This window comes from Tenrec ecaudatus, chromosome 8 (genome assembly GCF_050624435.1).
Source record: "Tenrec ecaudatus isolate mTenEca1 chromosome 8, mTenEca1.hap1, whole genome shotgun sequence".
In the NCBI taxonomy this organism is placed as follows: domain Eukaryota; kingdom Metazoa; phylum Chordata; class Mammalia; order Afrosoricida; family Tenrecidae; genus Tenrec; species Tenrec ecaudatus.
Genome location: NC_134537.1, coordinates 62,627,516 through 62,640,456, shown reverse-complemented (window position 1 = coordinate 62,640,456; position 12,941 = coordinate 62,627,516). Strand labels below are relative to the sequence as shown.

At 45.4% G+C, this 12,941-nt stretch overlaps 1 pseudogene; it reads right to left on the bottom strand.

Moving 5' to 3' along the window:
* Positions 1 to 461: 461 nt before the first annotated feature.
* Positions 462 to 2,298, bottom strand: LOC142454954 (serine/threonine-protein kinase 24 pseudogene; annotated as a pseudogene).
* Positions 2,299 to 12,941: the final 10,643 nt, after the last annotated feature.

Genomic DNA, 12,941 nt, shown 5'->3' with positions numbered 1-12,941 from the left:
GCAAGGTGCTCTTGTATAGAGGGAATGCCCGTGAGGAGGCCCAACGTCCACCTGCTACCTTACTACTAAACCTATGAATATATGCACATAAGTGTATTTCCCCCATAATCATAAAAATATTTATATATGTACATGTCTGTATTTAGGCTTCTATGTATGCCCTTTGCCTCCTACTCCTTTCCTCTATTTACTTATACTTTCCTCCAGTCCTACTACCATGTTCAGCCTTCATTCTGATTTCAGTAATTCCTCTCAGTTACATTGCCCTTGGTCACTCCCTACCAGTCCTACCATCCCCTCCCTCCAATGGTTTTGAACCACTCGATGTTCCTTTGTCCCTGGGTTGGCAAACACCTCCTCCCTTCCCCTGCCTCCCACACTCTCATGTCCTTCCGGGCCCATTGATCCTGTTATTTTCTTTTTTTTTTAATTCAAAATTTACATGTTTAATAAAGGCAAGGCAATAGACTCGAGTTATGGCCTGTCAAATATTTACTCCACCGACTTATCTACAGAAGCACTTGGCCAATGTGTACACCGTGATTCTTAGGCACGCCAGAGGGGTCTGTAAAAACGACACTATATACAAGTCTGTACAGCGATCCGCCAGCCGCCCCGCGGGGCGCCCCCGCGAGAAGCGGGGTCCCTGAGGGTTCACCCGTCAGTTGCCTTGTCAAGTCCCAAACATACATTTCAGGGTGGGTTCTGTTTGCAAAGACACTTTACTGGAATGGGTGCACTATGGGTACAATTAAAAACAATAAAATCCGATGGTCGCTGGAAGGAGCCGGCCCTCTGCCCCTCCGAGAGTCTTCATCCGGCAAGGGATGTGCCTGTCCCCAAGGCGCCGAGGCTCCGGGGGCGCCCTGCGAGCGCACGCCTCTTCTGCGGGGTCTGCAAGGGGCTCTCGTTGACTTTTAAAAAGGAGAAGGAAGGGAAGAAGGAAAACAAAACAAAAACCCTCATCCGCGCAGAAAATCTCAATGGGAAGAAGTTCCTCCACCGCTAAGAGAGTATCTCTGGAGCCGCTGTACAAGCTGGGCCAGCATGGTGTCGGAAATGCGAGGGCAGGCCTCTTCCGCTAGGTAGATGGCCCCTCGCAGCTCCTCTATGGAGCCCAGGTTGCCTCCGCACGCCTGGCTCTTCTCCTTCAACTCAGCGAATAAAGGAGAAATAATTGTGGATAAAATTGTGGATAAAGGAGAAAGGCCTCTTTGGGACGTCTTTTACCTTATTTCTTTCTAAATCCGAAAGCTGAAGAGCTCCGTTCTCAAGATTCTTTGGGTCTTTCTCACGGATCGTGAAGATCCAGTCTCCAGAATCGCTGCCTCCGGAGGCTTGGCCGTCTGTTTCCACGTCGGAGTCCTCGGAGCTGGAGTCGTCGTGGCTCTGCTCAGCCTTCCACCGCTTGTACCTGTCAATGAGCTCGGTCAAGTACGAGGTTTTCTTTGCGTTGCGTATGATAAACTTGTGCTTCAATAGCTCCTTAGCAGTGGGTCTGAAGCTCGGCTCCTTGTTCAGACAGGTCTCCACGAACTCTTTGAGGGGTTTGCTGTAGCTCCCTTCCAGCGTTGGCGGGTTGTTCTTTGGGATGAGGAATCAAACCTTCATGGGATGCAGCTCAGAATGCGGTGGCTCCCCTTTAGCGAGTTCTATAGCTGTGATGCCCAGCGACCAGATGTCTGCCTTTGAGTCGTAGGCTGACTGTTTAATGACTTCCGGTGCCATCCAGAACGGGGTGCCCACAAAGGTATTCCGCTTGATCTGGGTATCCGTCAACTGGCCGGCCACGCCAAAATCAGCCAGCTTCACCTCGCCGTGCTCAGAAAGCAGGACGTTGGCAGCTTTAATGTCTCTATGAATTTTCTTCTCCGAATGCAAATAATCCAGTCCTTTCAATATTTCTCTCAGTATAGTGGCAATCTGGGTTTCATCTAAAGGGCCTGGTTCTAACAGATCGAGGGCGGAGCCTCCTCCAAGATATTCCATTATTATCCAAAACTTGGTGTCCTTCAGGTAGGAGCCATAATACTTGGTGACATACGGGCTGTCGCACTGACTCAGCACAGTGATCTCTTGTTGAATGTCCTCGATCTCATCTTCAGCCTCTTCCAGGTCAATGATTTTTATGGCAACCACTTTCTGAGTCCGATTGTCAATGCCCTTGAACACCTCCCGGAAAGAGCCCTTTCCACTTTTCTCTAATTTTGTGAAAAGCTCTTCTGGATCTGCTTTGAGGTTCTGCATGCCTGGCAGGCCCGACTGCACCGGGGAGTGAGCCATAGCGGGGAGCACGGCCGCTTCCGAGGACGGGACGGCCGGACCGCGGCGCTCAAGCGATCTGTGCGAGCGACCAGGCCCTGCGCGCAGACCGCGGCGGCGGAGGCGCCCGGGCAAGCCCGCGCGCAGCTTCGTCGGCGCCGGCCGGACTGCCCAGCCCAGCCCGTGCAGGTCCTGGCCCGGACGGCGGGGCTCAGCGGCGGGCGGCGGGCCGCGTCTCCATGCAAGGCATGGGGGGCGGGGGGTGGGCGCCGGGACTGGCCGCGAGCGGCTGCGGCTTCGGCTGTCGCCCTGGCGGCCTCGGCCCGCGCAGGCTGGCTGTCAGGGAGGCGGCGCGCACAGCCGGCCCAGCCCGCCGATCCTGTTATTTTCTTCTCACATAGTTTGTCCAGCCTATTTGATCTAGGTGGACCTACAAATATAGTAATATGTGCATAAAATTGCAAATGGCTTTGACAGCACCAAAGTGGCACATCAGAACATGGCATCGAAGGCAGCAACACCGACAAGCTAAAAAAAAGTCACTGACATACAAAACGTAAAAGAAGAGGAAAAAAAGAAAAAACAAAAGACAGCCAAAAAAAAAGCTCGAGGTCTCTTTGTTGACCTTTAGGAGTGTTTTCCACCTGAGTCTGATGGGGTACCACGTCCTGGCCCCAAAGTCCATCCTTTATACTCCCTCAGGACCTCCTTGCTCTGCTTCCCCCGCTGCTCCATTGCTCTCCCCCAGTATTTTGCCTCAGTGTGATAGGGTTAGCTCAGTCCCATACCCCCCCACTGTGTATCAAGTGCTGTCCCATGTAGGGCCATGGGTTAGTTCAGATGTCGCAATGCGCCATGGGGCCAGCTATATGGTCCTCTCTGTACCTTGGGCCCTCCGTGCCGGGCTATCGTGCTCTGAGCTTAGTGGGCCCAGGTGTGTTCCGATCCGTTCTTCCTTTTTCCTTTGCTTCAGCTTCTTTCTGGGTGTGGTGCAGTAGGTCAGTTCCTTTCCCACAACAGATGATCTACTTTAAATTTCTGTTTTACTCCCTTCAATGGTGGAGGTCAGGCTAATTCTGGTTAGGGCCGGCGGATGGTCCAATCTCTATGTGGATTCCTCCACGCCATACATTGCCCTCCTGGTTTGGCGTGTCATGGTGGGGTACATATGCATGTTCCAGTTCAATGCTCTCCCCCTGAGTGGGTTAGCGCCCTGTTCCCCACCGTGCCATTCACTCAGCTTCTCCCCACCCCCCTTCTCCCTCCACTTGCCTCCCTTTCCCTTCTTTATGTTGGACTCTCATGTACCTCCCTAGGTGTGGCCTGCCCTCCCTCCAGCTATCTATGCTTCCACCCATTTATTGCGATGTAGGTGTTTATGCTTCTATTCCTGGCATGCTGATTGTACTTAGCTCAGGGGCCTCATGTCATACCTGTCCTTTTGAGTTTGGCTTACCTCGCTTAACATGACTCCTTCCAGCTCTTCCCACGAAATGATGTGTTTCATGTGATCACCTGTGTTTTTCAGTGCTGCATAGTATTCCATTGTGTCTATGTGCCAGTGTTTACTAATCCACTCATCTATCAATGGAAACTTAGGCTGTTTCCAAGACTTTGTGATTGTGAATTGTGCCACAATAAACATTGGAGTGCAGGTGACTGGTCCTGCTTTATTTGTTGCTTCCACTGAGTATATGCCCAGTAGGGGGGTGGCTGGGTCATAAGGTAGCTCAATGTCCATTTTCTTTAATTATCAGCAGATTGCTTTCCACGGTGGCTGTACAAATCTACATGACCACCAGAAGTGGAGGAGGGTTCCTACTTCACCACAGATCCTCCAAGAGTGGCTCTCTGATGTGTTGATTTGGGCTAGCCTCAGGGGTGTGAGGTGGTATCTCATGGTTGTTTTGATTTGTATTTCTCTTATAACAAAGGACCTGGAACACTTTCTCATAAGCTTATTGGCCATATGGGTCTCCTCCTTAGTGAAAGTTCTTTTCAGTTCTTTAGCTCACTTCCTTAGAGGGTTAGTTTTCCTCTTTATGCAGGTCATGACGGTGTTGTAGATTTTAGTAATGAGCTCTTTGTCCGGTGTGTCACTACTAAAAATCCTCTCTCGGTCTGGGTTGTCTTGTCACCCGCTTGGTGAAGTCTTTCAAGTTGCACAGGTGCTTTATTCTTAATAAAGCCCATTTGTTGATTTCCAGTTCACCTGTGTGTGTACCCTTCCCTATTGCAGTGAATCTATGAGTTTCCTGGGCCAGTGCTCTGAGATTAGTCCCGATTCCCTCCTTAATGGTCCTGGTGGCTTTGGGGTTTAACTTCTAGGTCTGTGATCCACCTTGAATTTATTCTTGTGCATGGGGTGAGGTAAATGCCTTGTTTCATCTTTCTACAGGTGGCTATCCATTGTTTCCAGCACCACTTGTTAAAAAGGGCATCCGCTTCCCACTTGATGGTTTTGGGACCCTTGTCGAAGATCAGATATCTATATGCTGATGGTTTTATTCTTGGGCTTTCCATTATTTTCCACTGGTCTGAGTTTCTGTCGTTGTGCCAGTACCACACTGTTTTGAGCACTATAGCTGGGTAATAAGCATTAAAATCAGGTAAGGCGAGTTCTCCAACTGTGTTCTTCTTCTTGAGAAGTTCTCTGCTAATTCTGGGTTTCTTGACTCTCCATATGAAATTGGTGGTCAGTTTTTCCAATTTTTTGAAGAAGGTTGATGGTATTTGAATTGTTATAACATTGAACTTATACAGTGCTTCAGGTAGGACTGCCATCTTTACTATGTTAAGCTTTCCAATCCACAAGCAGGCGGTATTCCTCCATTTGTGGAGGTTGCTTTTGGTTTCCTGTAGTAGGTGCTTATAGTTTTCCTTGTACAGCTCTTTAGTATTTTTTGTTAAATATATTCCTAGGTATTTCAGTTTGTTCTTAACTACGGTGAAGGGTACTTCCTTCTTAATTCCCTCTTCCGTGGTCCTGTCCGATGTTTAGAGAAAACCTACAGACTTCGGTTTATCTCCTTCTAGCCTTCCATATTCCTCTATTGCTGTAAGTACTCCAGCTGTGGAGCTTTTGGGGTTTTCAATGTACAGGATCATGTCGTCTACAAATAGTGATACTTTCACCTCCTCCTCTCCCATTTGGATCCCTTTGATGTCTTTCGGCTGTCTTATGTTGTTAGCCAGAACCTCCAAATCGATATTGAATAGAATTGGGGACAGGGGGCATCCTTGTCTTGTACCCTTTTTCAGTGGGATTGTATTGTCTTTTCTTCATTGACTATGATGTTGGCCGTTGGTCTTTCATAGATAGCTAATATCAGCTTGAGGAACTTACCTTCCAATCCTATCTTCATGAGTGTCTTGATTAGGAATGGGTGTTGGATGTTGTCAAATGCTTTTTCTGTATCTATGGATAGTATCATATGGTTTTTATCCCTTTTCTTATCAATGTGGTGTATAATATTGATGGATTTTCAGATGTTAAGCAATCCCTGCATCCCTGGGATGAATCCTACTTGGTCGTGGTGGATGATATGTTTTATATACTTTTAATATTCTATTGCTAATATTTTGTTAAGGATTTTTGCATCTATGTTCATTAGAGATATTGGTCTGTAATTCTCTATACCTGTGGAGTCTTTTCCCTGTTTGGGTATCAAAATAATGTTGGTTTCATAAAATGGGTTTGGGAGTTTTCTGTCCTCTACTATGTTATGGAATACTTTGTGGAGGATTGGTGTCAACTCTTCCCTGAATGCTTGGTAGAATTCTGCTGTGAAGCTATCTGGCCCTGGGGCTTTTTTGTTGTTGTTGTTGTTGTTGGTAGATTTTTGATGACCCTTTCTATTTCTTCTTTCACTATGGGTTTGTTGAGGTTCTTGATCTCTGTCTGAGATAATCTAGGGAGAGACTGTTTTCCAAATATTTATCCATGTCTTCCATGTTTCTGAATTCATTAGAATACAGACCTTCATAGTACTTCGTGATTATCCTTTTAATCCCATTGGGGTCTGTTGTTAATCCTTCATCCTGATTAATCCTTCATCCTGGCAATTGATGTTTGCTCTTTTATATCCTTGGTAATTTTGCCAGAGAACTGTCAATTTTGTTAATTTTTTTGTAGAACCAGCTTTTGGCGGCATTTATATTTTGCATTGTTCACTTGTCTCCCCACTGGTTTAACTCCGCCCTGATTTTTTCTTTTCTATTGCTATTGGAGGGGTTGTTCTGCTGACTGTCCTAGTTGTTGGAGGTTTTGTGTTAATGTATCTGTCATATGCCTCTCTTCTTTTTCATATATGCATTTAATGATATCAAGCTACCTCTGATAACTGCGTTCGCAGTGTCCCATAAGTTTTGATATGTTGTATTCTTGTTCTCGTTAGTTTCTAGAAACTTCCTAATGTCCTCTCTAATCTTGGTCTGTACCCATTCATGTCGCAGGAGATCGTTGTTCATTCTCCAATTGGTTGCCCTTGCTTTTCTGGACAGCCTCTTATTAATCTCCAGCTTTATGACATGGTGATCTGAGAAAGATGTCTGGATAATATCTATGTGTATGAATTTACTCAGGCTGGGCTTGTGTCCTAGCATGTGGTCTATTCTTGCAAAAGATCCATGTGAACTTGAAAAGAATGTAAAATCCTTTGCGTTTGTCTGGAAAGCTCTATAAATATCTATCAGGCCCTGTTGCCTAATTACATTGTTTAGCTCTATGGCCTCTTTGCTGAGCTTCTTTCCCAGTGATCTATCTTTCTCTGATAGCAAAGTGTTAAAGTCACCTACTATGATTGTTGAGTCCATGATTTCTTTTTTCATCTTTTTAATAGTTTGACAAAATTTGCCGCACCATTATTAGGAGTGTAAATATTCAATATGCTAAGTGCTTCTTGGTTTACTGAATCTTTGAGCATTGTGTAGTGTCCCCCCCTTTGTCTCTTTTTATGGTTTGAATCTTGAGGTCCATTTTATCAGAGATTAAGGTAGCCACCCCTGCATTTTTTGAGTTACAGTTCGATTGGTAAACTTTCTGCCAACCCTTTATTCTTAGCATATTCTTGTCTGTGCGTCTAAGTTGTGTCTCTTGCAGAAAACAGATTGATGGATTATGTTTTCTGAGCCAGTCCTCAAGCCTTTTTCTTTTAATGTACGAATTGAGTCCATTGGTTTTCAGAGTTATTTTCACTATCTGCGGATTCATAGTTGTCATACCCTGTTTTGTGTTTTGGGTCTTTACCTATTTCGCTTCATATCAATGTGCTATGTTTGAGTGGAGAGTTTTATCTTGTCCTATTTTCCATCTTAGACCCTGTTGTCCTGGTAATTGTTGCTGGCATGTTGGCTTTTAGATGGAGATGGACTATATGTTCGGCTCCTGTTTGTTCTTGGTGGAGGTTGATCCTTTGGCCATAGTGAGTCAGCCAGTATCTTCCGATGGGTCGGGTGGCTTGCAGCATATTCTTTGAGTCTTTCTTAGTCATGGAAGACTCTTCTCCCCCCATCTATCTTAATGGGGAGGGTACAGGATTCTGGGGGAGGCGTTTTATTCTTTCAGCTTTTGAAAGATGTTGCTCCATTCTCTCCTCCTCTTCATGGTATCTGCTGATAGGTCTGAGCATATTCTTACCTGTGCTCCTTTGTATGTAACTGTCTTCCTTTCTCTTGCTGCTTGTAAAATTTTTTTTCCGCTAAGTTGGATATTTTTACTATTATATGGGTTGCCATGTTCTTCTTGGGGTGTAGTCTAGCTGGCGTCCTTTCTGCTTCCTGTATGACTGCCTGTTTCTCCCTTCTTTTTTTGTATTTCATCTTTTTTTAAAACATATTATTAGGGCCTCATATAACTCTTATCACAATCCATACATATACATACATCAATTGTATAAAGCGCATCTGTACATTCTTTGCTCTAATGATTTTCTTTTTTTTCTTTTCTTTTTTTACATTTTATTAGGGGCTCATACAACTCTTATCACAATCCACACATATACATACATCAATTGTATAAAGCACATCCATACATTCTTTGCCCTAATCACTCTCAAAGCATTGGCTCTCCACTTAAGCCCTCTGCATCAGGTCCTTTTTTTTTCTGTTTTTCCCTTCTTAGGGTGGGAAAGTTTTCTTCCAGAATTTCCTTTGCTACCTTGGTTGTCAACTTGTGTGTTGTTTTGTACTCCAGTAGACCAATTATTCGAATATTATTCCTCTTCATAAGATCTGTCATTGATCCCAGGCTATCTTCTGTTTCTTTAATATTCCTATCTGACTTTCTTGCTTGCTTAGGTCTGTTTGAGTGTCCTCGAGATCACTGTTACGATTCTCTGCCTCCCCAAGCCTAATCGTAAATTCTGTGACCTTGTGTATGGTTTCTGCTACCTCCTCTGTTAGCTCCTGCAGTTCCTTTTGGGTGGGTGGGTTTCATCCCCTCTATTGTGGACTTCATCCCCTCTATTGTGGACTTCATCCTCTCTATTGTGGACTTCATCTCCTCTATCACTGCATCCTTATTCTGGGTTGCTTCCCTCAGCTCCTGTATTACAGTGAGCAGACTTCTGGGCATTTCCTTCTGTGGCAGATTTGTATCTATATCTTCTATGAGAGACGTTAACTCTGCTACTATGTTTCATTTCTCTGGTTTTTTTGTTGGGAGTGAGGTGGTCTGTTGATATTTCCTCGATCCTTTCATAGGCCCCATGCTTCTTGGAGGCCAGGGGAACCTTATCTGTTACTGTTAAGGATTTTTTTCAAGCGACTGCCTATGACATACTATAAGGACGGGTCAGTCTGCTGTGTAGGCATAGTTCCCCGAAGGCTTAGTCATCAGCAGTGTTGAGATGTTTCAGTAACTGGAGTGGGGTCTGGAACCTCAGTGAGTGTCCTCAGGCTGCTTTGACCTGGTTTGTCAGGGTACCCTTAGCAAACCTTTTTTGTTTAGTAATAAAAAAGAAGAATTTGAAAGGTTAAAAATTAAAAAAATAAGTTTTAACAAAATTTGGGGAGGAAAAAAGAAAAATGGAGAGAGAGAGAGAAGGCGAAGCTATAAAAGAGGAGAGAAAATAAGTGATAATAGTTAAAGAGTAAGGAGAAAAAAGAGCTAGGAGGCAAACCTATAGAAAGGGGCAGAAGAGAAGTAAAACAATAATGAAAAAGGAGGATAAAGAAGAGAGGAAAAGAAAACATAGAATGTAAAAGAAGAAAGAGAAAAACCAGCACGAGATAATATATGTAATGTCATATATATATATAAAATTTAAAATCCACCCCCCTCCTTCTTTTTCCTTCAAGATCTAGCGATGCCTAATAGAAGGCAGAGGTGGGCAAGGCCTCGCTGCCATGGAACATGGTGCTGAGCTCGGCTCCGGAGCCATGCTATGTTGGGGGTGGGTGGGGGGGATGCTCTTCAGATCAGCAAGCACTCCCAGGTCCCTTCATGCCTGTCGAGTTTAGCCTGTGGTGAGAGGCTACACAGGTGGGATCAGCCTCAGAGGGGCGGGTCTCCTGCACCAGCTCGAAAAGGCTGGGGCTGCAAGGGTTGCCGAGAGAGGCAGAGGCTGCTGCAACCTCCTCCTATGCCAGCTGGAAAGGGCTGGGGCAGGTTTAGGAACTGGTGCTGGGGCCCCCAGAGGGCACCGTGGTGGTGAGAGCCGGCTGGAGTGCATAGACGGCTCTGGCAGGGACCGCAAAGCTGTGTCCTAGGCTTCCTAGCAGGCGGGGACGTTTATCACTTAAGCTGCCGGCCTTGTGAGAGGTGCAGGCTCCATAGTGACTTGGTCCAAGCTGAATTGGACAGCAGCGGCTCTGGCGAGAAACAGCGGCACGGGAGCTTGCCCTACGCCCTGGGAGGAATGTGCTCAGAGCTCAGAGCCGCTGGCTGCTGGAATCCCAGCAGCACACCCAGGAGGGAAATGCCACTCTGGCAGGGGTGAGAAGCATTGTCACTCATGCTCCCAGTAGGCAGGAGCACCCACTGTTCCGCCTGGTGCTGTCAGAGCTGGAAGGGCCACCCGCGGCAAGTAGGTCTAGCATCCCAGGCCACGGGCATGGGTCTCTGCGGTGGCGCAGGCCAGCCTGAAGTGGGTAAGGCAGTGGAAACACAGTGTTGGGGGTTGAAGCCAGATGAGCTCTGGGTGCAGGCCATGCCAGTGGGAAGTGCTCAGCACTGGTTCCTGGGCTAGGAGTAGAGCAGGAGCTAAGCTGATTGGGGCGGGTGACCCGGGAAAATGGGGTGCCAATGAAGAGGTCTCAGGCAGCAAGGGGGGTGGATGGTGTGGATGGTCTCCTTTGGGGGTCTCCTAGGCTGCCCCCGGTAGCCTGCAGGTCAGTTACCTGGGCCTTAGATGAATGGAGGGAGTGACACAAGCCCAAGGACAGATCACTGCCACGTGGGGAGAGGGGAACCACAGGAAAGGGAAGCTTCTCTCCTAGTGGGGTCCTGCAAGTGTTCAACTGCTGTAGGGGGTCCCACAACCACTGCGCATGTTCTGGCAGAGCAGGCAAGCGACTCTGGGCTCGTGGTCCCAGTCTGGTGATGGAGCGGGCCTATAGCTAGTCGCAGCCATGATGGTAGCAGCCTAGTGACCTGAGATGTCCCATGAATCAGGTCCTGGATCACAGAGGCCCTGGCCCAGGACAAATGCGTGGGGTGGGGGTGGGATGCTGTCCCAGGGGGATATTTCACTCACCAGACTCCTACCACTCAGCCACCTGGACACCTGTGTTAGACAGGGTTCTCTAGAGTGAGAAAACTAGGTTGCTGATAATTAGATAGATAGAGAGATAGATAGATAGATAACACAAGAAATGAACAGTTAAATTATAAACAGATTGATATATAATACAAGAAATGAACAGTTAAATTATAAAGAAGTACAAATGGCTCAGTGCGACTCACTCCCTTGAGAAAGTTGTGAGACACTAGCAGTGCTTCAAGTCTTGAGTGTTGCCAGGTAGTTCTCTGTAGAGAGAGCTAGGCTACCCCAGCACAGGCAGCAAACAGCAAGGCAGGTCACCAACCGTCAGCCAGGTCACCAACTGCCAGTCCTCACTTCCAGAGATGTAAATTTCATTCAAGTGGTTTTAAAGGGACCTCAACTTAAAGCGACATAGTCCACAGGCTAGGAAAAGACCAAGCAAGGCAGCTGCACACTGGTCCAATGATTAAGAGTGAGAGACAAGAAAGGCGAGGCTTACCTAGCTACTTACCTCTCTGCCCTTCAATTAATCCCACTTGTGTTTATCGGCCAGGCTGGCACAATTAACTATCTCAACACCAAACCCGCTTTGTTCAAAAGAGCTCTTAGAGTGTGTGGATCCTCTGGTCCGCCATCTTCCTAGAAGTCCCCCCTCCTTTTAAAAATGTGGTTGGCTCATAGCAATATTTCAACTTGAGGCATTGCTTTCTCCTGGAGTTCTTTCACCATGAAAAATATTGAGCATGTTCCTCCCTTTTTGGTCTTCTAACTTCATGGCTTCACATATTTCATTCTAACAATTTAGTTTGTGTTCCTGAGCTGTCTTTGGATATTCTCTGTTCAGCTCTGTTACTTCATAATTTCTTTTTCCTTACTGTAGGTATTTTATGTTGAAGAGTAAGTTTTAGACTCTTTCTGACATCTATTTTGGTCTCTTATTTTTATTCCTGCCCTTTTAATGACATTTTTTATTTCTTCATGTATGATCTGGTTTTTGGTCATTAGTATTTAATATGTCAAATCAATTGTTGAGATGGGCTCTAAATTCAGTTGGGATATACTGAAAGTTGTACTTTGGCTTCCCTGTACTCATTCATTTTCTTCAGCTTCAATTTGAACTTCCATATGAACAATTGATGGTCTGCTGCTTTATTCTGACTGATGATATTGATAGTCTTTTTAAAAAAAGATGTTGTTGATTTGATTCCTGTGCCTGATTATATTCTATTTGGTGGGTCCATATGCATAGTTACCATTTGTTGTTGAAAATAATTATTTGCAATGGATGAGTAGTTGTTTTTGCAAAATTCCACCATAGTTTCTATCATCAAGGCTATATTTTCTAAAGACTGGTCTTTCTTCATTTACACCATATAAATTCCAATCACCAGTACTTATCAATGCATTTTTAAATGTATGTTTGATCAGTTTCAGACTTCCGAAGTTAGTAAAAAATATCCAATATTGTCATCTGTGGCATCAGTAGTTATTAGAGCATAAATTTATAGTAACTTTAACTGGTCTAATAATAGTCATATTAACTGGTCTTCCTTGTAAGTATATGGCTATTAGTGATGCACTGACTTCAGGATAGATCTTGAAATGTTCTTTTTGATAATGAATGTGATGCCACTCCCCTTCAATTAGTTATTCTCAGCAACATAGATCATAGGTTTCTTCAATAGTGCTAATATCAGCCTACCAACATTTAGGATAGGTATTCCATTTAATTTTTAATGGCTTTCAGTGTTCTTGCCCTGATGTAGTCGTTATGTGTTGGGCTACGATAGGAAAGGTCAGCAATGTGAAGTCACCGGCAGCTTTGAGGGAGAAAAGCTGGGCTTTCTACTGCCATAAACAATTACAGCCTCAGAAACTTGCAGGGCCATTCTACCCTGTCCTATAGGATCACTATGAATCAGTATTGACTTGAGGGCAGTGAGTTTGGTTTTTAGTTTTTCTGGATTCATACTT